Source organism: Neopsephotus bourkii, unplaced genomic scaffold (genome assembly GCF_033783945.1).
Source record: "Neopsephotus bourkii isolate Nb327-2 ecotype Australia unplaced genomic scaffold, CSIRO-AGI_Nbou_v1 NB_716, whole genome shotgun sequence".
NCBI lineage: Eukaryota > Metazoa > Chordata > Aves > Psittaciformes > Psittacidae > Neopsephotus > Neopsephotus bourkii.
The window spans coordinates 3041043-3066755 of NW_026901215.1; the positions used below are offsets into that span (position 1 = coordinate 3041043).

At 42.6% G+C, this 25713-nt stretch overlaps 1 long non-coding RNA gene across 2 annotated transcripts in view; it reads right to left on the reverse strand.

Annotated features, from left to right (window-relative positions):
- Window positions 1–5293: 5293 nt before the first annotated feature.
- The window catches only part of LOC133212527 (uncharacterized), a 39771-nt gene continuing 19351 nt past the window's right edge, over window positions 5294–25713 (reverse strand). The window contains exon 3 of one of the 2 annotated variants that reach the window (XR_009725507.1): window positions 5294–5961. This is a non-coding gene — a long non-coding RNA (uncharacterized LOC133212527). Of the gene's footprint in view, window positions 5965–25713 lie in introns of both variants that reach the window. The other variant, XR_009725506.1, reaches the window with a different exon arrangement.

Consider the following 25713-nt stretch of genomic DNA (forward strand, 5'->3'; position numbering starts at 1 on the left):
GATGAATTACATATATTTTGTCACTCTGTTGCCTGATGCTGCAATGTTTAATTCATTTGTTTGATTGCAGTTTGAGGTGGTGTGCCAGTACAGAGCTATTTGCTTTAGGGGCAAGGTGACTGCAGGCAGGATGTGGCATGATTAGGTACTTGTAAGCAGCACTGATGAGTAAAAATATAAACGTGGAGACAAGAGGCTCTTGAAGATAATGATCACAGAGGGTGGGATTTAGAAAGCTGACCAAATAACACTGAAGATCTATAAAGTACTTTTGACATTGCTGGTGATTGGAACTTGCTGCAATTACCAGTACATGAGAAAACTGTGAGCAGAACTTGCTGCCCTGCTCTTCAATTTAACACCTGATTATTCTCAGCTACATAAACAAGACTGAGACCGAACAGAGTCTGAATCATTATTTTTCCAAACACATCAGAGGGGTAGTTGTCTGTTTTCTGAAGACATTCAAGGCAATGGTCATTTATTCTCCATCCGCAGTGCAGCTACTAAAGTATGCTCCCACCTCCAGGCATACATTGCAGGTTTCTTTCCCTGTTGGTGCCCAAAGAACTTGAGTGGTTATTGTGTTCTTCAACAGGAAAGCGAGCTCTGTAAAGGGTCACCACTGTAACCAAAAGGTCAATTTTTGGCTCCATGGAAACTGATTTTGACCTTGACTTCACAGAAATCAAAAGCTGCTGCTTTGTTGTTGTCATCCACTCAACACCACAAAGCTGAGTCAAGATCTCTATGGGACTGGGGAGCAGTTTTGCTGCCAGCCTTGGGGGTTATTTCTCCACCACAGGTCACTGCCCTCATCATGAGGGTGGCACAAGAGCCACAGATAACCTCTTCAACTGCCTCAGGTAACCCCGACAAGGAACTTGTCAGAGCTATGTGTTATGCTTTCAATTGTTCAGATCTTGTTCTCCACAATGTGGAGGTGTTCTCCACTTTGCCTGCAGTCCCAGAAAGAGTTTGAAGCCATCCAGAAAGCAAAGTTGGGGTCTGCAGTTGAATGCCTTGGTTTAATAGCTGCTATGCTTATAGTACTCTGGGCTGTTCCAGTGGGTCAGCCGGTACTTCAGTCTTTCTGGGCATTGTACTTTGCATAAGAGGGCATCCAAAGAACCTCAAATGGAAACAATGTATTCCAAGCACTGAAAACAATGTAAAATAAGTAGACAGTACATTGGAAGATAAATCCAGACACAGCTGGACCTTCCTTTTTTATGCTGGTATTCCTCCCTGGTTTACTAACATAGTTCTATTTGAACTCAGACCACTTAGGGAACACCTGTGCATTTATTTGTTGCATTAAAAAAAAAAAATAACCAAACTATCAAAACCCCACAGCAAAAAAAAACCCCACCAAAAAATGGACAAATCTGCAGGCAGGCCAATAGGGCTTATTTAGAACCAGCTGGGTTCAACAGAAATCTAATTAGAGCCTTTCTTATTTTATTAATACTTCTGAAGAATTTTGTCAGGAACAGCTACCATCTATATGTGCTCAGTCTGAAGCGTTCCTCTTTCATAATGTTTAAGCAGTTTGAAGCCAGTAATGTCATGGTCTAAATCAAGATCTGAAGAGGAAAGCAGATTCTTCATTCTGTTACTGTGTATATGGGACAAGAGATGGACTAATAAGTACCATACTAGGAATGCACCATAATGATAAAGGAAGAACATGTCCAAGGCCTTCTGGAAGTTTCCAAACAAGTTCCTTAAACAACTTTTAGGCATTGTTCAGAGGTCAGTCAAGGTTTTGAAGTGTCTATCTAACATGTTTTATAAGTAAAACTAGTTAGGCAGGAGTCCCTGTGTGCTCTCAGTTAAGTGCGGAAAACTGTGAAGAATGGCCCCATACTTTGTAGTAGGCTAAAATGATTTTGCTTTTAATCTTCTTTCGAGTGGAGGTAATGCTGTAAAGATTCAAATAAGATTTCTCAAAAATTTTGAATGTATATAAATTATGGGAATCTGTTCTTAAGATCCATTGCTGCTTTTTATAATCTTCAATTTCACAGTAAGGAGGGCATACAGTCCAGAGACATCAAAGAGCCAGAATTGTGCTTGCAGCTATTAGTTCTCAGATTAAAAAAAAAAAACCCAAAGTTAAAATTCGCAGGCCATAGGAATGTAACTCTCCAGCACCTTTTGATAAAGGAGTCCAAGCACACACCAAATAAATATTTTAAATCCTAATACTGATTCGGAATGCAGCTTATTTAAAAGGAATATTCTGGCAGCATGTGTGCATTTGACTTGCATTCATTTAAAATTTAGACTGATTTGCAGTTTCATGAGATTACTCCGCATTCGGTTATTTGTGATATATCATATTTTCACAGAAATGTATGACACTTGAGAATCTCAACGGAGAATCTGATCTCTGTGCAGTAAGGAGTTACAGACAATCCACATCACCTGTTTGTCCTCCCAGGACTTCATTAACAACAACAAACGAAACTGTGAGAAATGAGATTAGTGGGGCTTGCTTGAAAAAAACCTGCTTATTGGGCTCGCAAAGGTTCATCCACAATCCATCACAGAAATAAAGCTTTACTTCTACTGTATAGAAATACATCACAATAATGGTAGGGATCCAGAGCAAGCTCATATGCTATGATAAATGACAAGACTTCCATGGTGTTCAAAGCATTATCAGAATCCATTTCATACCTCATCTGTTATTATAAGCATAAAATGTGCAAATGTTCTTCACTGCTGTAAATGTCAGCATGTTGGGGGCAAATGCTTTGATTTTCTATCAGCAAATAATGTTAAATTATATAGTGTTTAATCATGCTTAGTGAGAGTGATGAACTTTAAAGAACGAGTTTCTTTCAAATCACTCCATCTTCAGTTCTCCTGGAAATGGACATCATCATTTATAAAATCCTGAAGAAACCTTTCCCAGCCTGGAGGCTTCATGGTGGTTCAAGGCTGATGGTAGAGTGCTAAAATACAAAACTATTTAGACATCAAATTTTTTTTTGATTGAGGCAACCAGGTATTTGAGCATAGAATTTGAAAGTTAACTTTGAAAATCAGAACCCTCATATAAAATTATATAATCATAGAATAGTTAGGGTTGGAAAGGACCTTAAGATCATCTAGTTTCAACCCCCCTGCCATGGGCAGGGACACCCCACACTAAACCATCTCACCCAAGGTTCTGTCCAGCCTGGTCTTGAACACCACCAGGGGTGTTCATTCACAACTTCCCTGGGCAACCCATTCCAGTACCTCACCACCCTAACAGGAAAGAATTTCCTCCTTATATCCAATCTACACTTCCCCTGTTTAAGTTTGAACCTGTTACCCCTTGTCCTATCACTACAGTCCCTAATGAAGAGTCCCTCCCCAGCATCCCTATAGCCCCCCTTCAGATACTGGAAGGCTGCTATGAGGTCTCCACGCAGCCTTCTCTTCTCCAGGCTGAACAGCACCAACTTCTTCAGCCGATCTTCATATGGGAGGTGCTCCAGTCCCCTGATCGTCCTTGTGGCCTCCTCTGGACTTGTTCCAACAGTTCCATGTCCTTTTTATGTTGAGGACACCAGAACTGCACACAATACTCCAAGAGAGGTCTCACAAGAGCAGAGTAGAGGGACAGGATCACCTCCTTCGACCTGCTGGTCACGCTCCTTTTGATGCAGCCCAGGATACGGTTGGCTTTCTGGCCTGCAAGTGCACGCTGAAGCCGACTCATGTTCATTTTCTCACTGACCAACACCCCCAAGTCCTTCTCTGCAGGGCTGCTCTGAATCTCTTCTTTGCCCTACCTGTAGCTGTGCCTGGGATTGCTCTGACCCAAGTGTAGGACCTTGCACTTGTCATGATTGAACTTCATAAGGTTGGCATCAGCCCACCTGACAAGGTCCCTCTGGATGGCACTCCTTCCCTCCAGTGTATCAACCTAACCACACAGCTTGGTGTCATTGGCAAACTTGCTGAGGGCTCACTCAATCCCACTGTCCATGTCAGCGACAAAGATGGATTACTCTGGCAGATTTTAGGCCACTGAAGTTCTTCGCATTTATAGAAGTCTACATTACCTGGTATGATACAACAAAATCGTTAATTTCTAAATAAAGCCATTGCATTTGGCAGACCAGATTTTAAGGAATGCAGGAGTGGTCCAATCCTGGTGTCTGTGGTTTTATACGTGTGGAGAATCTCACCTACACTCTTTCTGAGAGGAAAGGTGCAGGTAAAGGTATCGATGCAGGATATGGAGGAGACTTTCACAGGCAATAAGAGAATATAAATCTTCAAATCCCAAAGACATAGTGAAAGGTAATACTGCTAGTATCTTAGCAACCAGAGAAACTTAAGCTGTACAGGGAAATCAGCTATAACCCGTCTTTAAGAGCTCTCTCTGGTTTAGACATATTATGTGTTTCTGAAACTGGGGTTTTAATCACAGCATTTGAAAATAAAGATTTTTTTTGTTGAAGGGCTTCATCATCTTTGGTTTCTGCTGAGGAGAGCTACATTTTAATATTTGGATCTGTAATTGCTAATTTAGAGCAATTTCATTAGCACATACTAGACCTGAAGTGCTGCTTGTGAGAGACAGTAGAATTCTCTTGTGAAAGAAAACCCCTCTGGGGTCCATGTCAGATCCTCTACTGCATTCAATGGCACAGAGACAGGTCCTGCATATGCCAAGAAATAGGAAAGTCTGGTAATTTCTCTTGTTTTCCAATTAAATTTTCTTTACCCCTTTCACTACAGCCTAGAGTTTCCAGATTTCTATATTACTTGAGTATAAAGAAATAGATACTCTTTTTTCTAAATCAACTGAAATGGAAATATAATATTTCATGACAGTTGTGTGGCTTATATCAAAAGTTTTATCATGATACAGAATTAATATGAGATCTGTCTATTTTTAAAACAGCTACTTTCCATACAGTGCTTTTGGTACAAAATAGGAAAAACTTTGAAGAAAAATGGAGTTTGTGGAGTTAGTAAAATACTAGAATAATAGGTGCATATAAATGTAAGTACATTAAAGCTTCGTATTCATTTTGTTGCTCTTTTATTATAAGAGTTTCAGCACCTACTGCTCGCTATTATTCCTGTCATCATTAACCTTCATGATAATACCACAAACATCAAAAGTTTGGAAAGTATTTTGTTGGAAGTATGTCCTTAGATATGCTCTATTTGTTGCATGTAGAGTTTTAAACTCGTACTGGAAAGTTACAATCACCTAATAAAACAGTAAATAGGTTAAAGTGCAAATTAGTTGTGTTTGATGAAAAGCAGATAGTCAAAGTCAATGTTTCACAGGCAAACCTCTGCTTTTCAATTTATTTAAGTATGCTGTTCAGAGATACATGAAAATCCTTTTTATAGGAAATTATTCAGAATCCCCCAAATGCTCACATTCAAGAAATATTTTGTCTACTTAATACTGTTTATTTAGCTATAATCAATTTGCTGTCAGCATTGAAACAATTGTTTCCACTCACAAAAGACAGAACAGAATTTATTGTAAAAATACTGTTATTAGCTTGTGTATAGTTCTTTCTTTGTTAAGCCACTAATAGTTCAGCTCTGCTAAATAATCAGCTATTTGGGAAGAGGAAAGTTAACAATTTGCCTGTATTTCTGAAAAAAAAAGAAACTGTACATAAGTGGTTTCAACTTTCAGCAAGACTTCACCTTGGTGTATTGAAACTGTCTGCCTGGCACCAACAGAAAGGTCTTACAGGGCTTGTTATTTACTGAACATCCATCCCCCTCCAGGCCTTTTGGGGCTTTTTGTTCTGTTACCTGACTTGGAGCTGACTCGAGGGCACTTTTTAATTAGTATCCTGAGGTTAAGAAGTCACTTGCTGACTACCCCGCCTTTCCCAAGCCAGTCCTAAGGATGTTCTTCCCTCTGCGCAGAGGTTCCAGGGTCAGAAAGATGCAGGTGCCAGCAGCAAAATGGATAATGTGCTGCTAAAACAAAGAAAACAGACATTGAGAAGTGTGTATTTTTCTAAACTTGTGCAACAGATGGTTTAATAGTCTGTCCTTGCAACAGTATTCTTAAACACATAATACATAAATACCCTAAAACAACCAGCGGAAGGTTGCCTCGCCAGCTGGTGTCCCCCATAGGGTACGGACCTGGGCAGCTCTCTGTAGAAAAACAAACAGGTTGCTTCAGGGTTCATCAGTTGCAGGTGCTGCGCAGTGATGCTACCTGAACTAAATGCCTTTCAGGAGGTGGGGAGCAGTCTCTCTGGTTGTCCTCCCAGTCTGTAAGTGGATATAATAATCCTTTGCCCTGCCTGGTACAAGTGGTATGACAGTAAGTCTGCCTTAAGTCATTAGAGGCTGGGACACTGACAAAAGTGGGGGAGTCAAAAGAGGGCAGGAAACAGTGGTGCCAAATATTGAGAGAATCCAGATCAGATTCCTCACGAAAAATCCATGCTATTGTATGGTGCCTCCTTGCAACCTTACGAGAATTAACAGCAATTGTTTCCAAGGGAAATCTGAACAGTTTCACAAAGTGCAAGTTTTAAACATCTTTATTTTCAATAGTTAACACCTCCGAAAATAAACTGGAATTAGCCTCTTGTGCAAGTACAAATGTTTATCCTCGCTGCTGCGTGCCTTGGCAGTCTAGCAGCTGACATCCATGGCATTCAAATTCCTTTAAGCTTGCCAGTCAATATTAACAAGACACTAAATACTCAGATTGCACCTGTCCATTACAGTAAATTGACTGGTTTATTGTCTTCACAGTCTTTTGAAGAGTGATAAGCACCAGCTTTGAATAACTTACTGGAGAAGATTTCTTGATTATAGCCTTTGAATCTATTCTAGGAGGTAGCTGACAGCTGTCCTTCCTGGTTTGGAAACAATCAAATTAGACTCACTGCTAAAGGATGATACTATTAAGGATAAGCTTATGTGGTGCAACAGAAGATAATGCCTTGATCCCTTTATTCAAACTGTAAGTCAAAGATTGGCAGGAGAAATTAGTAGGAGAGAAATGTTTTGTTAATACTCAGAGACCTGTTAACAGCAGAGAGTGACCTGCTCAGTATTGCCTGGGATGTTCTTAATATAAAAGACAAGGTTTCATTTTTAATAATTCCACTCAGGGCAACAGGTGAGTAAGCAAGAGGTGTAATTCAAATGAGCATGCTGATTTGGCACTCCTGCAGATGCTCCTCTCTCTTTGTCCTGTAGTTCAGGTATTAAGTAGTGTGTGTTTAGGGTGAGAATCTCAGCCCTAACATGCAAGGCCTTTTTCTTATAGGAATGGCTATGAAAGAACATGCCCAATAATTAAGGTATTGTAAAACAAAAATAAATATTCCCCATCCTGCATAAAGAGGTTGGATAGCACCAAATAAATGTAAAATAAGCCATGCTGAACCCATAGTACAGTTTCTCTGGCCTCACACTTAGCCAAACCTCTATGAGCACTGATGGAGCCCTGCTGCTTCCTGAGCCAGCACCTGCCAGAGGTGAGGGAAATCCAGATAGGTATGTCAAAGATGGGCTCCCAGTAGCCATAAACAAGGGATCTCAGTTTTGCATCTTGCTCTGAATTTTTAGATTTCTCTTTCTAGGTCACTGTTCCTTGCACAGACGCAGCCCAGCTTTATATGAGCTTTGTGAAATCAGGTCTCTCCTCATTAATTTTTCACTTGCAGTCCCTATCTATTTCATTTTTCTTTGACTACTGATTCTTCTGCTTGGTTGTTTTCCTTCTGTTTCTTATTTCTGAAGGAGGTATCTAGACATGAAAAGCAAGAGCAGAACAGAGCTGAGCTAATTAGCAGCTGCTTTAAGGTATTGTTTACCCTGCAGAGGAACACATTTCGAATCAATGCCAATTTGGATCACAAAAATGTTGCTAGAGAAAGCCAGGCCAAAGCCTTGAAAGCCCTTTGACAGCCCCTTTTCAAACTCACAATTTTGCTGCAGATAAACCCCACTGAGAGACATTTCCCAGCTCCATAGGTTCCTGCCTACAGGGAAATTGTTAGAAACATGTTCCTCACCAGTTCCATGTAAGTGGAAACACCGTGTGAACACTTCGAGTCAATGAAGAGTCGTTACTGTTTCAAAACAGGGAGAAAAGAAGCAGGAAATATTTGTTTTAAGGGGAAAAAAAAAGGAAAAATGAAAATTATGTGAACAAATAAGAGGGTGTTTGGGTCTTTTCACCCATTTTATAATACGGCTCCAGCTACTGGGAAGGAGTCAGAAAAAAAAACATGCTTTTTTTCTGATGGACCCATATTGTCAGAATTGAGGCTCTATCCTGGGTTCACAAGCACATGCATACTCACTTGTTTCTGGTTTGTATGCAGGGCCTTGGCTCCACTGTATGCGTGCTTTTTTAACTAGTCTTCCTGAGTATGAAGGGCTGTTACAAAGATGATGCACTCTTCCGATCAGCTGTACTCAGTGGAGGCAGGGAAGCAGGAATTAGCTACATCTTTGATAAATGCAGTTGAGGTTAGAAATAGTGAAAATGTTTTTTTCCTGGATCAGTCTGTGAATATTGTTGCTCAGGCAAATATATGAATTGCTCTGATTTCACATGGAAAGATTTGCATTGACTTTTGTACTAGTTTAGTTATGAATTAAATCGTAACTGGTGAAAAGTATAATTTGAGCTTGCTTGCGGTTCATAACAAACCTACAATGATTTGCAAAAAAAAAAAGAAAGAAGCCTCTGTCAAACGAAAGCAGGATGTTTGCTTGAAGTCACTGCATCAACAGTATGAGCTCTCAGTTGTTCATCAGGCTGAGATGACAGTGTCACCTAGCAACTTTTGAAGGGCATTTAGACTTGACAGTGCTGAACTCTATAAAAAAGCCTATAAATAAATTAATTCACAAATTAATACTTTTTATGAGTGTCAAAAGCATCACATTTGACATTAAAAAAATAACATCGTAGAGGGGGAAAGGAACCAAAAAGTCATTTTCATCCTGGCAGTTATGTAGTGAGAGGATTTAAACTGAGTAGTCATTAAATACTGTAACCCTGGGAAACAAAGGTGTGCATTTCCAACATCCCTACTTTGAAATATATACATGCATACCCATCAGGTTTATGTATATCTGTATGCATCTATCTATGTATATTATTTTAGATGAGTTGCAAGTTTTTCCAGGTGCTTATGTTAACAGAGAAGAAAGATTAATCTGTTTCCCCATACTATTGAGTGCCTCCTAGTATGTACAATTCCTTATTCTTCAGTCAGTTCATAACCTCTGCTGCTCTGCCAGCCCATCTGAAGATCAAAGCATGGAGCAACATAGTGGTTTGTAGTGTCACAACCTAGTGACTTCCCATAGAATTCCTGCTGCCAGAGCTGCCCAATGGAGCAGGTAATTCTCTGCACATGGAAGAGCTCAGCCAAAATTAACAGTCACGTTGGCCAGCAAAACTTAGCATGATTTTGGCTGATGGATCAACTGTAGTGAGGATCATGTTCAAACAGACAGTCTCTATGGTCTATGAAGTAAAATTGTGAAAAAGCAGAATTAACAAAAGCTAAATTAGGTCTAATAATTTGCAAGGGGGAGTCTTGAATAGTCCAACGCCATAGAGGCAGAGCCTAAGCTGTCCTTTGCACAGCTGAGACGACAAAGTGTCCCTCGTAGTGGATTTGAATTATTAAAAGCTTTCACAGAGGGAAAAAAAATGTAGACTGTGAATTTGCTAAGACTGATCAGACATGTAATATATCAGTGCATTTGATAAAAGTAAGGGAAAAAGAAAATATTCTAGAAATATTCTAGAAAGAGACAAGTGGGTACATATTGCATTGCCTGGCTATTTGTGACAGTTGCTCTTTACCTACATGGCCTCTGTGGGTGCATTAGCTGGTCCCTGAACATGTGCTTACCGCTGCAGTCCCTGGTTGTCTCTGAGTTCACACTTGCAGTCGTTCATCACTCTCCAGGTCACACAAAGGGACTGCACCAGGCTGGGGGAAAGAATAGGTGCTAATGGGATCCGTCTGCAGGCTTGTCTTGACAGGCTAGTCCAAAACAGATCTGAGAAGTCTAACAGTGCTTTAAATCAACTCTGAAGCTGGAAAAGAGGAATCAGTTTGAGTGTTTAAAAAGCAACAGCAACGAAAAAGACTTTCATAGCAGTGAGAGTGGAAAAAAACATTTTACAGGAGTTCATTAATGGCTCTACCCCAAAACCTTCTTTCTGCTTTCCTCCTGTCTCCTGTGATCCTTGGGCTTAACCTGCATTATAACTGAGAATCAGCAGGGTGGATACCTGGCAGTTGGAAAGCAGCACAGCTCTCTTAGAGGGACCCATAATGTCTACCCTGCATGGGCACAAGCGATACCCCTGCTGCCTTCCCCCCCCCCCCCCACTACAAACATATCTCTATCTGGTAGAGGACAAAAACTCCCACATGCTCCCTTCCCTGTCATGGTGCTGTCATAGTGCTGGTTAGCCCATGAAGAGGGGGAAGGTTAACCAGGCAGGGTAGCCAGCTGCCTACACCAAAAGCTGGAGAAACGTCAGAGTTTTATTCCTGTTAGATGTAATTTCTTGATCCTCATGGATATTTTGTATACCTAAGGGCCAGGACAAATGTTGTTGATTATTTTGGTACCAACCAACTTCCCTATACGTTGATAAATACAGGTCCCAGTCACACATTTTCCTTTCCCACCTGCACATAAGAGGCAGACTCCCAGTTTCCTGGACAAAGCTGCCAGCAGCAACAACCAGAAAGTTTGTGCCTAGCTGAGTACACAGTGAGGTACCTCTGTGAGCTGATGTGCACCAGGTGGGCATGGAGAGGTCTGGAAGGCAAAGCAACTCCAGTGTATCTTTATCTCCAGGCGTTGTGTACACAATGGCAACAGAAAATCAGTTTTTGCTCTAAATGGCTAAAAATGCTTTGTATTAATCAAATCAATGCAAATTATGCCACTAAGATAACTGGCAGCTGTGATAGGCTGTACAAAGATATTCTGCTAGCTTAAGTAGACTTGGGAACTCAACTCTCAGAGCTGATGAAACAGCTCATAGCTGAGGTTAAAAGCACAGAGAGGAGACAAAGACCAACTGGGTATCTCTGGATAAGGGGTAGAAGAGACAGTATTAATGAGTCTTTCCAAAACAGACCTGCTATTGATGTGTCCCCACTTCTACTCACTTAAAATAGGGCCACGCTTGTAGGCATCTAGTGGCTCAGATCAATTCACAATGCCATTAATCCTGCAGTAGTGGCTCCCTTGTACCTCACCTAAATCCATCATCTGAGATTACGCACAGGTGGTCTGAAGGGTCCTGTCTGTAAGCTTATTCACAGTGTCTCTGTTAACAGGATGACATTGTGTTTCCATACGGAGTTGCTGATGCTGAGCTGGAGTTGCAGTCAGGTAACAACCGCAGAGGAAAGTCACCACTGAAATTCCCCAGAGAAGGGGTTTCTCCTCCCAGCTATTCCTGCTCTTACACACACTCTGTTTGATCCACCTCTGGGCAAAGACACACAGACTGATTTAGCTGCCAATGACGGCAATCAAGGTCATCCTTGACTATTTTTATACATCCTTTGGGCTATGTACACTGTAGGCTATTTATAACCCACGCAGAGGTATTCCTCTGCTTAATCAGTCTCCTGAGGGTGTGAGTCACACCGAAGATGGGTCAAGCTCCTACCAGACACCAGACAATAAACAGCTACTCTGGTTTCTGTGTCCACCTCCTGTCCATGCACTTTGATACTAACGGTCTTTTGGAAGCACTCCACCTCCCAGGACATGCATCCACCACTAGGCTTTAACACCAGGACAGCAGAAGGAACTGTTTAATGCATTGGCTGAGGAGATGGAGAGAGGAACTGAATTCAACACCAGCTCAAAAGAACAATGCATACAGCTCTGCACTGTTAGCAGTCCTTTTTGTCCTTGCAGAGAAGACTCCCACTGTGTTCCACCTTAGGTAGCTTCAGGGTATGAAAAGCTATGGTAAAAGAGTATTTTATGCCAGGGAGGAATTTCTTTTTCAGCCACTATCTTCACCACATACCATAAGGTGCAGAAATCTATTCCATGTGCCACACAGAGCAGTGACTCTGACCCCCTGAAGTCTTGTTTCACTCAAATCTAGTTGATTCAACAACCACCCGTCGGACACTTCTACAATTTGACATTCCAATATTGAGTTCAACTGAAGTGTCAGCCTGTACTTTACAGACCCCACATATGGTGAAAGGACACCCTCACCAGTTCATCCCATAGTACATTTTCCCTGGAGTTCTGTAATGGAATAACACTTTCAAGACAAGAAATTATATTGACTTTTCTTACTCCAAATCAGTTTACCATTTTAATATTGGTTAATTAGCCACTTGCAGGGGTTTTGTAGACCAGTTTATAATGCTGGGAAAGTATATTTTATAATACTGTACATACAAATAATAAATTGCGCAACACAGATGTTGCCACTAATTGTAATATTTTAAGTGAAGGGGAAAACAGTCTGCTTAGTTTTTAATTAGGTTTATTCCAAACAGACAAAAAATAAAAATTTACTTGTCTTTTAAGTAAATACCATCTGCAATATATTTCTGTACAACAATCCAGTGCAAAGGGGTATCTATGGCTTGCTATACTCCTGTATTATCTTCTTTATGGTATGAAGCCTGTTGGTGCAGTGAGGGTAAATCAGCAGTAGTGGTTGTATTGCAGCACAGCTCTAGCATCAAGCATGACCCCATCTGTTTCGGTCGACCTCTCAGACATGTTTTATGTTAGATGTGTGCTTGGCCTGTTATGAGGACTACACAGTGAATGTCTTCCTGCAGCCCCTGTCTGTATGTCACTTGGCACTGTAGGATAAGCAGTGAGACTGGCACGCCATGGGCCAGAGAGAGAACTATAATAATGACTTGCTGAACCATGAACCAAATTTTATCATTATTTAAGTGGCATGAAAGCAGTAAACAACTGCAGGAAGCAAGCCAAAAGCACCCGTTGCCACTTCACAGCTAGATTTTTTTAACATGCTGCACAACCATGGAGTTTATTCCTTTCGTAAAAAGATAAGTCCAAGTGAAATAACCCCTAATACTAGCTAATTTATTTTCCCATTCCACGTTTTGCGCTTCCAAGCACAAAAAGTACCAATGTAAATGCCTAATGCCCGAGGAATCAGGCCACATTTGTCACTGTTTACTGATGTACAATTTGCATGTACAAGTTTACTTCCAGCAGTAGGGCTACAATGCATGTAAAGTAGGAGGCTTAGTTCCACATCAGATCGTTGCAAGCTATTTATGCCCTGGGACCAGTTGTGAGAGTTATTTATGCCCTGGGATCAGTGCCTGGTAGACGGGCATCACTGTTGGGAGGGTGAGCCAGATCCTGGGCTGGGCCAGCACCAAGTCTTCTCATTACCTTTAAGCTTCTGCCTTTAAGCTCAGCCCAAGGCAGAAAAGCAGGACCCATGAGGCAGCCAAACAGTCCCAGTTGTAGAGGGTGTTTTAAGCCCCTCAGAAACATTTATTTCACAAGACGCTGCAGTACCACCCATGACAGCTTTGCAGGCTGAGATTCCTCACTGGTGTAATTCCCCCTTGCCCTCACCAGCTAGTCAGACAGGCATTGACACCCCCTACTTTTAATGGGTTAATATGAATTGTACTTCTCAAGATTGAAAGTGCTGTAAATGAGCCTCCTCAACTTGCTCTCTCCTTTGCGATTCAACAGGAGACTGATATTAATATATACCCAAAGCCAAAAAGCTAAAGGCATGCCTGAAGCCACCATCAGCTGGTGACATACTGATGGGCTCTGTGTTCCTGCTTGTGAATGCTGGATGATATGAGGAAGGGAAGCAAAGTAGCTGACATCATACCCTCGATTTGTAGTTGTAGTACTGGTTCATCTCTAAATCAAGCAGAATCAAAATCTGGAAAAAATATACATATAATTGTTTATTTAACCTTTTACTTTTCTCCTTAGTTTTATTCTTGGGGAATGGGAGTGGAGGGAATGGGAGGAAATTACAAACGGAGGAGCTTCTTGTGCTCTCACACAGAGTAAATAATCTTTTATAATCAACTGCCTCTGAAATGTTGCAATGCTTGGGAACACTGAGCTTGCGCTCAGCATGACAGACCCACACATGGACATCAAAAGGAGCGTGACCAGCAGGTCGAAGGAGGTGATCCTGCCCCTCTACTCCTCTCACGTGAGACCCCACCTGGAGTATTGTGTGCAGTTCTGGTGTCCTCAACATAAAAAGGACATGGAACCGTTGGAACAAGTCCAGAGGAGGGTCACGAGGATGATCAGGGGACTGGAGCACCTCCCATATGAAGACAGGCTGAGAAAGTTGGGGCTTGTTCAGCCTGGAGAAGAGAAGGCTGCGTGGAGACCTCATAGCAGCCTTCCAGTATCTGAAGGGGGGCTATAAGGGTGCTGGGGAGGGACTCTTCATTAGGGACTGTAGTGATAGGACAAGGGGTAACGGGTTCAAACTTAAACAGGGGAAGTTTAGATTGGATATAAGGAAGAAGTTCTTTACTGTAAGGGTGGTGAGGCACTGGAATGGGTTGCCCAGGGAAGTTTGAACTCTCCATCCCTGGTGGTGTTCAAGACCAGGTTGGACAGAGCCTTGGGTGAGATGGTTTAGTGTGAGGTGTCCCTGCCCATGACAGGGGGGTTGGGACTTGATGATCTTGTCCTTTCCAACCCTAACTATTCTATGATTTCTCCTCCCCATAAGGAATTCTCCCCACCTCCAAGACACTTGTGGCTGCCTGCCAAGCCCAAGCACCCAACCAGCCCAGTGCTGATGCAAGGTGTTACATGTGGAGCCACTTGGTCTGGGCACGAGCTCCAGCCTGGGTACCTGGGTGCCCAGCCTTCAGTGTCATACACCCAACACCAGTTCTCCTGGGGGCCAGCCCTCCTGAACTGCCACACAGCGACCTGCACACAAAATAATTAGCTGACAGATACTTTCTTTTTAAGAACTCCCATAGCACCCGAGGTAACCCTGCTTTCTCGTCTTATTAATTTTGCTCTGGTTAAATGAAAGCTGATAAAATAAAAACTGCTGTAAAACCAGAGAAAATTAGGTTATGTAAGCCCTTTTTTTATTTATTTAGCATGATATCAAAGTTGTTTCTTATCATTCTTCAGGTACATTGTGCTCAGGGATAAATTAAACTGTCTATTCAACAAAGAGGAGCTGTTTTTTACACTGCTACTTTTCTCTCTCTTTCTCAATTCTCACTCTATTATTAGGGGAAAAATAATAACCAGCTTAGCTGAAGCCAGAGGAGCCCTTCCAGCTTTGCACATTCACACTGTGCCTTTAACTCGAGTAATCCAAGTGTTCCATCTATCGGTCTCTGGCCCATACAGCAAGCATCAAAGTCAAAAGTACAATGATGTTTTTCTTTACATAATTACTTGCTGATGTTGACAAATGGAGTGACAGCTGTGCCCTTTTTAGGGCAAGATTTGTGCAGAAATCAAAGTCACGTAAATAATTTCCCTGGGTGATTTTTCCCCTCTCCTCATCCTCCCTGCACTGTGCCCACAGCCCGGCTGTGTGCTGAGCTCCAGAGAGCAGCCATGCGGCTGGAGCCACAGATGGGTCCCTCTCCCCCAGGTGCCAAATCCCAATCCCAACAGTTTCTTCTGTGTCTTGGATTTGCTTCCACTGGAAATGAGATTCGGGCTTTTATTCACCGTGATGAGAAAACCCAGCAGAGTCCTATACACCCCCAAAACTGAGAAGGAGCAAAGAAGGAGAAGGAGAAAGAGAAGAAGACAGAGCTACCTGTTTAGAAATACAGGGGAGCCCTAGGGTTCAATGGGTTACTGCCCCTTCCAGATTTACCTCTTGCAGGGCTGGGTGAGCAGCATCCAGCCACCTCTGGTTTTCATCTGCAGGCAAAGCTCAGTGCTCACACAGGACTGGATATCTCCTGGAAGCATCCAGCAAGGTGAAAGGGGTACTGGAGGAGACCAGGGTTTGGGGTACATTCGAGAGGTCACTTTACTGCTCTTCCCTTCCCTCCCTGCTCTGCCTTTCGTGGTTCTGACACACTCCTAGAGCCTGTTGGTCCCTGACAACACGGGAAAAGCACACACACAAAAAACAAACCTAAGAAAATCCACTTCTGCTCTTTAAAGGGTTCAGTCAGTGGGGCAGATCTTCCAGCAATCACATTGTGCTTCTGGGGATGGCAGAGTCACGGGTGGAGAGGACTTGATCAAGGTCACCAACCCAGCAGTTACTGGTGGTTGATCCACTACAAATTTAATGTACTGTCTACTTCTTCTGAAGCAACTTCATTGCTCCATTTTACCCAGAAGGCAGCAGCATCTCAGGTCATCCATGCAGGCATGAGGAGGGGCCAGGGGGTCCTTAAGGCCAGGTTGCTGCATCATATTTTTTCCTAATCACACAAGGATGTGTGATGCCCACCAAAGAGCATGGCAAAGCCTGTAAATCAGAGACAGAAGAGGCAGTGGAGTGTACGTGCACGTGTGTGTGCATGTATACATGGGGGGAGAGGTGTCCTCTGCCTGTGCGTGCTGTGAAGGGCAGGACAGCATGAGTACATCCATCCCATGACATTGCACTGCAAATATGCATGTGTTAAAATAACTAATCAGAACCTGACCCTGCAAATAGATGAGCAATTCCTGTAAGGCACCAAGGTTCAGCTCCTGTGCTAATACATTAACTGTCTATGTTAATCTCAATTAGGCAGAAAAGTCTATACATATTAAAATTGTCAGCTTTCTTATTTTATGTGTGTAAGGGCAAGAAAGAAGTCAAGTAAATGTGTGGATGACACTGCTGAGGGAAAACACAAAGTACACCAGGGGAAAAGCCTTTTTTTTTCTCTTTTTCAAGGCTAATATGACCTCAGGGCTCTTCAACATGCCAAGAACCTGTCTGCCATTGCATGGCATGGCACTGATCCGGAAGCACCAGTGACATCAGAAGATGACATAAAGTTCTCCCCAGCCTGCCACCTCTGGGGCATCATTCCAGTCTTAAGCTGGAGGAGAGGTGGAGTCCAGTGAGAGCAGGGCATGAAGAGAAACTGAGGCAGGAGGGCCTGGGGAATAAGCCAGGTGGCAAAAATAAGCCTGAATTACTAAGGGAGGACAGAAGGAATGGGAGAAGGCAGTTGTTTTCAGCCCAAGATAAATGATACTGGGGAAATTTACCCAATAGAACGAGTAATTTTACCCAAATAATTGGGAAATTTTACCCTCAAAAATTTACCCAATAATTTATAGCAATAAAATGATACAAGTCAGAAATTTTTCCATGTGTATCTGTGGGTGTTTACATGTGCTTTGATGCATCAGTGCAGCTAGAAAAGGCACTAACAGGTAATGATTTCTTTCTCATCTTATTTTCAGTATGACTTTCTTGTCCTGCTTCTGCTTCACGCCTGCTGGCCTGAAAATGGCAGTTCACCAGTTCAGATTTCACCATCAGCTTTGGTAGTTATCACATTTGTGCTTATATAAAGGCTACGAAGGACCTTAGTTCTTCTGTTTAAATAAAAAGTAAAATCAATCCTTTCTTTTTCTTTTTACAAATGACAACAAAACTGTGAACACAGGTAGGAAAATAATTGATGCATTTTAAGAAACTGTCAGGTGTGAAAAATGTTGAAGGCTCAACAACCCTATTAATGCTATGAGAAGGTGTTAGACAGCAGATTTATGTAGCAGCACCAACACAGCCTAAGATATATATGACAGAAAGTAAGAAAACAAAATTCTGTGCAACTACTCCATGTTTTTTTTCTTCTAGAAGCAGTTCTGCAATGCATGATCTGAAACCCAGCAGCCGACAGAGGGATATGAGGCAGGTCCACCTAGACAGAGACTTTTATCAGTAATAAGTATCCACCTTGGCATTCCTGCAGGGGTTTTGAAAACACAGCTGCAGGTGGCAATAAAAAGGCAAAGCAGTCTTTTCTCCCTTCGTGTTTCTGTTGCTAGCTCATTTGCCTAGGAAGTAGATGAGATGGAGGTTTAAATTGTTCTCCCCATTTAAGGAGCTTCCCCACTCCTGCCTTAGGCTCTCTGTCCTGCCCATGCATTAGTCCAGGCGTCCACAACACCAAAGGGACAGTCAGAGCCCTTCTCCTCTGTAACCAGCTATACATGTAATTGGTGAGATCCATGCCCTCCCTTTGCATTATCCCAAAGACATGTGGGTCTGTATAACCACGCTCCTTTATGAGTCTGAGCACGAATACCCAAAAAAATTCTGGTCCTATCTGATTACCAATATATGTAACCAGGCTTCAAGAGCTGAAGGCACTTTTCAAAGCCTGTCTATGCTGATGCTGCTGTCCCCGGAAGAGTTGATTTCAGTGATTACCTCTTTCCTTCTCTCCATCACTCAACACTGTGTTCTTTAACTGCATGGTATCTTACCCTGATCCCTTTCAGGAAAAAGACTCCCCTTTCCCATCCAGCTGTGGGTAAGTCCACTGCAGAGCATCTTCCATGTTGGTCTCTAGACAAAGCACCATGACAGAAAACCAAACTTTTCTGTAACAGCCTCAGTTTTTTTCTTTTCATCAAAAACAAAACAAAAGCTCTGAAATGCATTAATTTGCCATTAGAACTGGAAACGTTCTCAAATCCAATGACATTGCCTTTGCATTTCACTGTTCTGCTGGCATTTCAGAAGTTTCAAATGAAAAATTAGCTTTCAAATAGTAGGATTTCTTGATTAGAAAATCTTGTTGAAACTGTAATGGAAAGATCAGAACAACTTCATTAGTCTTCATTAAATAAAATAAATGTTATTTCTATTCCTTTCACATGCAATCATATATTGCCACTATTAATATTTCAGAGATGTTTCTTTTGTCCCAGAATTGAATGTATAAAGCTGCAAACCTCCTTGCATGAAAAACAACTTACGATCACTAAAGTGACACACAGTTCATCTTTTTTACATTCATTAATTTTCTGTAAATAGAGCACAGTCACTTTGCATTGTTTGCACTAATGGAGAGCTCAGAGCAGTTTACCCTGTTGCTACTTATCATTTATTTGGGGGATAATTTTAAAAAGCTTTTAAATTAAAATGATAAAGACGGTTAGGGGGAAAGATACAGCCTTTCAGAATGTTTCAAGTATGATAGATTATCCCAGCAGAAAAGATGGTTCTCATTTAAGAGATGTGCCAGGGCTGACCACACATCTCAAGCAATTTTTCAAGCCACTCACCTCATGTTAGGCACCTTTCCCAAGCCATTTTGGAGCATGATTGCACCAGCTCTCAGCTCACCCCTCTGCCAGGGGCTCAGCCTCATCCAGCCGGTCCCTGGAGCACCTGCCAGCACAGACAAATGGTTTTTCCCTGGTACCTGGGCTCTGATGAGGGACCCACTATGGTTCTGCTCTGCTCCATGGGTGTCAGGCAGCCACTGCCAGGGGTTGGTGACACCGCCAGCTGAACGCACCATAGTCTTTGGCCTCACCATATCCCTCACCACTGTTCAGAGCAGCAAGAGCTCCTGGCATACTCTATCCCATGTTTGCACCCTCTGTGTACGCTGCCCAATACACACGTGAAAAATACCCATGTTTGTGATGGGGCCATTCTAACCAGAGTACTTGAGAGAAGGAGGGACCCCTGGTCCTTGGCTGACACCTTTCTGCGGTGCTCATCCAAACAGACACCTTCCAACACTAATTTCCCTCCCCCATTTACTAATTACTGAACAAGGAATTTTAAATTAAATTTCAAAGCTTTTAATAACATAGGTTTTAAATAATATACTTTGATAATATAAGCTTTTAAAATCCAAGCTTTACTCACATTCCCATTGCTCCTCAGAGCCCTGCACACCCTGAATCAACATAAGCCAGGCTGGGCACCCCAGCACTGTGCAAAGTGGGAACACTGCCTGCAGGCTGTAGCAATGGGTGACACCCAGAAATCCTGGGTTTTGCTCCAAGCTGTTTAAAGGAGACAAATATCTTCATAGCAAGCAACACCCTTGAGTAAAAGCCTGGAGAAAGTGACTGTCAGTGGTAGCTGTAAGCAATGGCCTGTTATAAGGCAGGAGATGTGTGTAGCCCCACTGCCCTGCAGCATTCCTGGCACTCTCCCTTGCTGCTGTGGGGCTAACTTAAGGCTGATGCACTTATTACATCCAAAATACATTTACTCCAACTGTCAGCCTTTTGGGCTCCACTTACTGAGTCCTCCTGGGTCTGAACACTGTTTGTCCCAATGCAGTGGGAGGTTTTCAGCCATGCAGTATTGCCAGTGTAAGAGCCACTGTGACACTGGCTGTGTGGGTGCTCCTCCAGGGAACTGCTCATCAGCTGAAAGGGTATAGGCATTTTGAGAGAAAAAAGTGTTCTGTATTTCTGTCATTAATGGTTAATTTGTGTTGCTATTGGATGCGCTCATCATATCGCCCCAGGCACTTTCTGAAGAGGGAAACTTACTTAAAATAGTGGAAATAGAGATTACACAAGTGTCTTCAGCACATAGCAAGGCAAGTGAACCTGTTTTGCCATGGGCAGGGGCAAAGCCACTGATCTAACAGGTTGTTCCGACCTAGAATTACTTGTTTGTCAGTAGCTCTGTGTGACAGCCAGTACTGTTTGACATGTAACACTCCAAATAGCATCTCCCTCTCTTCCTACAAGAGCTTTGGTTGCCTGCCAGAGAGATCTGGGGTGGGCAGGAAAACCTGGCCAGCTCTTGGGAACGATTTACTTTCCTCCCACTGATCTGGTTAGGGGCTCTGAGACAAGAAGAATGAGGAAAGACAGGAGCAACTAGAATCGTTTCCCATAAAGGCAGCTTATCTGGTTCTGCTGACTATGGAGAGAGCCTAAAAGCCTGGCTGCCTAACTTAGACACAGAGTTTGTGGGTCTGAAAGAAGACAAACCACAAAGCAGCCAATATGCCTATTATTCCTATTGACTAGCCCCTCCAAGCACTCCTCATGCATATGCATTGGAAAACAAGCTGCATGAGTTAGGTCATCTTTGCTACTAAATTCACTTGCACCCTCCTCCCCTGAGGCTGATGGTGCAGGACCACAGCATATTGATGGCCACTATACAGAGGAAAGTAGGTCCAAAACATTATTGCGTTTAACTTGGCTCTTATACTTCACTCAATGTACTTTACATATTCATTTTTCCAGGCTTTTCCTGCCCATTAACCAGGACACCTTGCTTTTATGGTCAAGCAGGTCACTCATCTAAATTTACGTCAGCTATCCACTAGCATTTGTTCTTACAATGCTTATATTATTATTGCAGCTTGAACTTGGCAATTACTTTCTAACAAAAAAAAAAATATTCCAGCAGACAATTCAAGAAAGTCTCATTTAACAAAATATCTTTTGTTTTCCTTTTTTCCCCCAAAACAAACAAAATCCAGTCAGTAGTGAGTTCCCTTGTCATCCCTACATGCTGGGAGAAGAGGTAGGCTCGCCCTACTCTGAAACAACTAGTACCAAATACCATGCAGTCAGCTGAGGAAAATACTTTAAACTTACATTAGCTTCCAAAATCATGGGCCATACCAGCATCTGGATGCTGAGAGTGCTTCCATGCATTGTGTAGCCAGTGACGCACTGCTACAAACTATAAAGCTAATGTAAATTTAATATACGGTCATTACACAAACCAATATCCTGCGAGCTGGGCAGAGACAGAGGGGTTGATTGCTATTCCCCATTTTCTTCAGAAAACACCAAGGCTGCCCTCACACTAAGAGCAGGTCAGAGTTTCTTCTCCACCATTTTCAAATCCAGCCCGTTTCACTCCTTATTTCACCAGATTGAACCAAGTGCTTCCATAGAAAAAATGCAGAAGACACTTCCCAGCAGTAAGGCAGTAAGGAAGAATTGAACAGTGTTTGCTATCAGTTGTAAATTTAGTTCATCATAAAGCACTTAGAAGTGGGTTTGCTCACAATATTAGATTTGGGAAATGGCATATGGCATATCAAGTGATTAAGGCTGTAAACTGTACATTTAAGGCCTGCTCATAATGAAGTTCTTGAGAATTTTGCAATTAATGGGAGAATTGGGCCTTTCATAATCTATTTAAGCAGAATACATCATGTGCCATGATAAGCTCCACAGCAAACAAGCTGTCCAGGCATTTGTGTCCCGTTGGAACCCAGAAGCCCTCTGAATTGCAAAGGGCCCCTTGCCCTGACTATGTTTCAGAGCCGGGGGACAATGGGGCGCAGGCAGGCGGGTGTCTTCACAGATGGCCAAATGTTCTGAGTGCAGCAGCGTGATGTCCCCAGTGCCCACCTTCTGACAGCCACCCAGCACAACTGTTTGCTTTATGCAGTGAGCATTTGTCATTCTGGTTTTGTGTGCTATTCAAAATTTTGTGAGAACAACTTCATACCGGAGCGCTGCTCTCACGCAGTCACATCCTGCTCTCCCTCTGCTCACCCACAGCTTATGAATTCCTGCAAATAAGGAATTTTAATGGGAGTGCTGATTCAGCCTGAACTTTGCTGTACCAGCATAGAGTGCATTGAAAAGATGAAATAAAAGGACCTTACAAACTCCAGCTCTGTGTGCCTCATGATTTTCTCTAGGGAACAACCTGGCAAGTTATCTGACAATACTCATCCAGAGAAGCTCTCGGTTTGCCTGTGTGCAGTGCATGCCAATGAGGTCTGGAATAAACAAGCCATGCAGCAAAGCGGTGTATTATTTATGCATCGTCACATTCATCTATATATAACAATTGGTCCTAAATAGAAAAAACAGGTATCGATATTGCCTACGTGCTGGCTCCAGGGAGAAGCTTGAGGGAAGAAGGCAGAATTTCAGTAATAAGGGCTCTTTTCCTCCTACTGATGTAAACAAACAGCCTGTGCCATTGTAGCAATGTTTATGCCAGCAAATACCCTGAGGTGTTGCACAGAAATCAATCTGTGAGGTCAAGCCCAGGCCTCGCTGTATGTTTGGGGCTGGGGGTGAAGGGTGAGGTTATTAGATGGGTAAACTCTTCTAATTTGTCAGAGCACAGCTCATGAAACCCTATCTTCCAAGCCCTGAATACCATGCCGATTACAGCTTGGTTCGATCAAATTCAAGGGCAGGAGAAATTGCAGGATGGAAAGCAAGTAGAATTGGCTGCAAGCTGCATGAATACGTGTTCAGAGAAAACTTCTGCAGTGGAGTCAACTGGGAGGGGACCACTTCTATAGAAACCAAATGACTTGGCAGGTATTTTTCCACCCTCCTGTGACTGCTTATTCTTGTTGCAGCACAGCCAGGCCAGGGCATGGCAGCCTGGAAAGAAATGTCATGCCTGGCTCTGTCACCTCAAGGATCATCGTGCCCTGCACTGGCTGTGATATAAAGGACAGAATTATGGTTTCACTGTAAAACCAAGCAGGGTAAAGCCTTGCTTCACTGTAAAGCCCAGCAAGGAGTTGTCTGTGATGACTGTAATTTGTGTGGCTATTCTGCACCTCAGTCAGCAGGTCTAAGAGAAGCAAGTAAAGGAGTCAGGTAGCCATAATTTTAACACACAGGAAAAGCCAAGCTTTGCTCTAATTTTCCCCTAAAGCTCCCAACGTCCCTGCAGCAGTGAGATACTGTCGTTACCCACACAGTCTCCTTTTCTGTTCCCCTGACTTCTGAGCACAGCGGGCATGCTGGCTCCTGGGGTACAGGACTGGGCTCCCATCACTGTGTAACTCAGTCAAATGAACATCTGCATTTTTTCCTGTAGCTGCTCTTTAAGTTTCCTCCCTGACTCAAAAATCACAGCAAAGTCAAACCTCCACTGTGCAGAAAGTCTGGGCAATTTATTAATGGCTACGAATGACCCTGAGATCACACTGAGCTGGAGCTGCTATAGGGTGGCCATGCTTCATGATGCTTGCAGTGCCAGAAAGAGCCATGAAAATCCTAAGACTCCATCCCTCAAGTCCAAACACCCCTGAAATATTACAGGGATTTAAATACTGCTCTTACCACTAGTGATGGCCATGAAATTGCCTAAGCAGGTGATCTATATATGATATAAAGCTCAGGTTAGGTATTCCTGGGGTGTGATGTAACAAAGCCTCTAGCCACTCTGTATAACTAGAAAGATGTTGAGGAGAGCAAAGTGGTATGAAAGAGAGCTGAAGAGACTAAGTCTTCTCTGGCCAAGAGGTGATGCTGCTTCTGGAGAGCCAGCTCTGATGACAGCTCCATATTTTGCCTGGTCCTACAACTCTTCCAACTCTATAAATCTCAGAAGGTCTCCAGTCACTCATATCCTTATGAGGTTTTTTGTTATGACATGATGAAAGGCAAGGCTGGTGCTCTTTCCAGCGGTGTCAGAAACCCCATGAAAACTCATGGCCACCAGGACCCTCTTTTTACCAAACCTGGTCAGAAAACAGATATATTGGGGAGAAAGTGTTGACTTAAAGAGGTATGATTAAAACTTTCTTTTCAAACTTCAGGCTTGTTTTTTGTACCAATTATGAATGAAGACTGAAGTTAGCTTTTGTTCTATTGATTGAAAAGGGGAATGATATGTGAAACATAGTGGAAAGGACGTGAGATTTTTACAGAGGTGCTCAGATAGGACTGATTCATCATCACTGAGATTTTAGAAGTCTAAAGAAAATCCATACAAAAGATAGGGAAGGTTTTTCAGACCTCAGACATCATCAAAAACACTACTGCTTTTTGAACATAAAAACTCCACACACTGCAAGGAGCCTTTGGATTCCAGCATTTTTAGCTGAACTACTCTTACTATAGGTTTTAGATCTCCCCTCACAGTATCTGTCCCTCATTTCATCATTCTTTTCACTACAACTTAAGAAAAGCAAGAAGCAGGAGGCTCACAACTTACAGTCCTGCCACTCACTGCTCTTTGTAACATCTTCTGAGTATATTTGTTTAGAAAGAAAGAAAAAGACTTTTGATAGTGAGGAAAATCTAGAAAGCAGACCCCTGCAGTTACACAGTCCTGGACCTTGTGCCAGCTTTGTGCCATGGACTGACCAGATCCTGGCAGTCTATCAGCAATCAGATACAAACCTCAACCAGATCCAGATCCCAAACAGTTCCAGCTTGACATTCAAAAGTCCCACAGGCTTACAACTTTACTTTTTCTTATGTGATTGTCTTTCACTTTTGACCTAGTATATATATTAATAAAACAGAGTTTTTTCTTTGGGTAGTAATTTCTCCACCACCCTGTTAGACTGTTGAACCCATGTACACGAGGGATTGGTCCAACAAAACTCACACTGCAGCACTGCAACTGAGTGCAGGCAAAAACAGACTTTAGTCCCCTCTGCCTGTAGATTTGCTATGGTAGAGCCACACCACAGCTGCCTTTCCCTTTGATAAAGTTTTGCAGCCAGCCAAGTTTTAGGACCAATTTGATTTTCTGCAAGCCTGCTTATCAGCCAGTCTTGCTGCCCTTCTCTGTGCCCTCTGAAGGTATGTGCTAAAACCAGTCAGCAGAAGTGGTTCATAATACGTTTCTATAGGACTGGATTCACAAGTTACAAGAGTCCCTCAGCAGATCAAAAGCTGTTTGTACCTAAAATGGAGTAATTAAACCCAGGTCACAGCACAGTGCAGTTCCTGGAGAGGTTTGATTAGCTGGATGGGTCTTGCCCTGCTATTAGGCTGTAATCTGAAACTATGTCCAAGGTGAGC